Below are 3,719 nucleotides of genomic sequence, written 5' to 3'. Positions count from 1 at the left end.
GAAGACTGAGATGAGGGTGTCTCCATTCTGGGGGGTAGGCGAAGACTGAGATGAGGGTGTCTCCATTCTGGGGGGTAGGCGAAGACTGAGATGAGGGTGTCTCCATTCTGGGGGGTAGGCGAAGACTGAGATGAGGGTGTCTCCATTCTGGGGGGTAGGCGAAGACTGAGATGAGGGTGTCTCCATTCTGGGGGGTAGGCGAAGACTGAGATGAGGGTGTCTCCATTCTGGGGGGTAGGCGAAGACTGAGATGAGGGTGTCTCCATTCTGGGGGGTAGGCGAAGACTGAGATGAGGGTGTCTCCATTCTGGGGGGTAGGCGAAGACTGAGATGAGGGTGTCTCCATTCTGGGGGGGTAGGCGGAGGTAGGGCATCTCGATTCGGGAAGAGGTGGTAGACGGAAGCAGAGGTGAGAGTTATAGAAATGTACAGCATGGAAACAGATGCTTCAGTCCAACTCATCATGCCAGCCAGATATTCTACATTAATCTCCACAAGGATCAGTGCTGGGTCCTCTACTTTTTGTCGTTTACATAATTAATTTGGATGCGAGCATAAGAGGTACAGTTAGTAAGTTTGCAGATGACACCAAAATTGGAGGTGTAGTGGACACCTCCAATTGGAAAATTGGAGTGTTGTTATCTGTTACCTCAAATAACAACAGAATCTTGACCAGATGGGCCAATGGGCTGAGAAGTGGCCAATGGAGTTTAATTCAGATAAATGCCAAGTGCTGCATTTTTGGAAAGCAAATCTTAGCAGGATTTATACACTTAATGGTAAGGACCTAGGGAGTGTTGCTGAACAAAGAGACCTTGGAGTGCGGGTTCATAACTCCTTGAACGTGGAGTCACAGGTAGATAGGATAATGAAGAAGGCGTTTGAAATGCTTTCCTTTATTGGTCAGAGTATTGAGTACAGGAGTTGGGAGGTCATATTGCGTCTGTACAGGACATTGGTTAGGCCACTGTTGGAGTATTACGTGCAATTCTGGTCTTCCAATCGGAAAGCTGTTGTGAAAGGGTTCAGAAAAGATTTACAAGGATGTTGCCAACGTTGGGAGATTTGAGCTATAGGGAGAGGCTGAGCAGGCTGGGGCTGTTTTCCCTGTAGTGTCAGAGGCTGAGGGGTGACCTTATAGAGGTTTACAAAATTATGAGGGTCATGGGTAGGATAAATAGACAAAGTCTTTTCCCTGGGTTTGGGGAGTCCAGAACTAGAGGACATAGGGTTAGGGTGAGAGGGCAAAGATATAAAAGAGACCTAAGGGGCAACTTTTTCACACACAGGGTGTTACATATATGGAATGAGCTGCCAGAGGAAGTGGTGGAGGCTGGTACAATTGCAACATTTAAAAGGCACCTGGGTGGGTATATGAATAGGAAGGGTTTAGAGAGATATGGGCCGGATGCTGGCAGGTGGGACGAGATTGGTTTGGGATGTCTGGTCGACATGGACGGGTTGGACCGAAGGGTTTGTTTCAATGCTGTACATCTCTATCACTATGACTGTAATCTCGTCCCATATCCCTTTAAACCCTCCCTAGTCATATACCCATCCAGATGCCTTTTAAATGCTGTAATTGTACCAGCCTCATCCTCTGGCAGCTCTTTCCATATATGCACCACCCTCTGCGTGGAAAATATTGCCCCTTAGATCCCTTTTAAAATCTTGCCCCTCTCACTCCACACCTATGCCCTATAGTTCTGGACTCCCCCACCCCAGGTTACTCTGAGGTAACCTTCTTCGCTGTCCACTACACCTCCAATTTTGGTGTCATCTGTAAACCTTCTAATTATACCTCCTATGTTCACATCTAAATCATTTATATAAATGACTAAAAGCAGTGGACCCATCAGTGGATCCTTGAGTCTCACACCAGTCACAGTGTCTCTGACCTGGAGTTGGGGAAAGCAGAAGTGAGTGTGTCTCTGGGTGTCTCCCTCCTGGAGGCTGGGTGCCCTGACTGTGCTGCGGAGGAGCGAACAAAGCATATGTCCAGTGCCAAAAATCCAGGCTATTGTCATGGTTTTTTTTTGTTTTGCTTGCCTCTGCATGTTTATTACTTTGAGCATTAGAATTGTATCTTAACAAGGAGCCTACCCCTGTTCGTGTCTTTATTAGCTTATATACCAAGTTTCATTTTTGTTCATTTTATCTGCACAGCTTGCCTTTGTACCATTTATTATAATTGGCAGAATCTGCAAGACTCTTTATCTCTTGATGTTTTGTTCTAAGGATCTCCCAGCCTTCCGATCCTGTACTTACGCCTCTCCCTAACTTCTCTCCTAGCTTTTCTATTTAACTGTCTCAGCTCATCTTGTCCAGAAGCCCCACTCCTGGTATTGTTGTTCCTGGTAATCTGATTACCACCCAATTTTCCTTCTCAGTCCCAATGTTATTCAAGATTTTCTCTTCTCTGGTACTGCCCCATCACCTTTAAATTTGCCATTGTCACTCTTCTCATTTAAAAATCAGCTTGTGACTCCTGGATCCTTACAAACTTTCATTCTGTGCCTAACTTCTCGTTCCTTTCCAATTATGTGGAGGTGCTGGTATTGGAGTGGGCTGAGCAAAGTTAAAAATCAAAGTTAAAATTGAGCAAAGTTATAGTCCAGCAGGTTTATTTGAGAATACAAGCTTTTGGAGCGCTGCTGCTGCTTTGTCAGGTACATAGAACACAGAATTTATAAGTAAAAGATCAAAGTGTCATACAACTGATGCAATGTATTAGATAAACCTAGGTGGCTGTTAAGTCTTTAATCACCTTCTTTTAATCCTCTGATAAACCCTTAAGTTATCTCAGGACTGTGACTTTTTCACCTGAACCAGAAGGGCACCAATATCCTGGGAGGTAGGTTTGCTAGCACTCTTTGGGTGGGGGGGGGGAGGGGTTTAAACTAATTTGGCAGGGGGATGGGATCTGGACTTGTAGTCCAGCAAGTAGGCTAGCTGTTTGTCAGGATGTCCAAGAATGTAGGTAGGCTGTGGAGAAGGTAGCACTGACAGGGAATACTTGCGGACACAGATGGATTCAAGTGTGTATACTTCAATGCAAAGAGTATCAGAAATAAGGTGGGTGAACTTCAGGCGTGGATCGTAACCTGGGACTACGATGTTGTGGCCATCACGGAAACGTGGATAGAAGAGGGACAGGAATGGTTGTTGGAGGTTCCTGGTTACAGATGTTTCAGTAAGATTGGGGGGGGGGGGGGTGGCGTTGCTAATTAGAAATGGTATAACGGCTGCAGAGAGGCAGTTCGAGGGGGATCTGCCTTTGGAAGTAGTATGGGCTGAAGTCAGAAAAAGGAAAGGAGCAGTCACCTTGTTGGGTGTTTAGTATAAGCCCCCCAATAGCAGCAGAGATGTGGAGAAACAGATTGGGAAACAGATTTTGGAAAGGTGCAGAAGCCACAGGGTAGTAGTCATGGGCGATTTCAACTTCCCAAATATTGATTGGAAGCTCTTTAGAACAAGTAGATTGGACGGGGCGGTGTTTGTGCAGTGTGTCCAGGAAGCTTTTCTAACACAGTATGTAGATTGTCCAACCAGAGGGGAGGCCATATTGGATTTGGTACTAGGTAACGAACCAGGACAAGTGATGGGCCTGTTAGTGGGTGAACATTTTGGTGATGGGTGACCACAATTCTGTGACTTTCAAATTGGTTATGGAGAGAGAGAGAGGGGCATGCAACAGGGTAGGTTTTACAATTGGGGAA

General features: G+C 45.9%; 1 protein-coding gene across 1 annotated transcript in view; it reads left to right on the top strand.

Annotated features, from left to right (window-relative positions):
• Positions 1-3,719, top strand: part of med6 (mediator complex subunit 6) — a 23,273-nt gene that overhangs the window by 722 nt on the left and 18,832 nt on the right. The window lies entirely within an intron of this gene.

The sequence above is a fragment of the Chiloscyllium plagiosum genome, chromosome 10 (assembly GCF_004010195.1).
Source record: "Chiloscyllium plagiosum isolate BGI_BamShark_2017 chromosome 10, ASM401019v2, whole genome shotgun sequence".
NCBI classification, from domain to species: domain Eukaryota; kingdom Metazoa; phylum Chordata; class Chondrichthyes; order Orectolobiformes; family Hemiscylliidae; genus Chiloscyllium; species Chiloscyllium plagiosum.
This window is presented reverse-complemented; position numbering and strand designations above follow the sequence as displayed.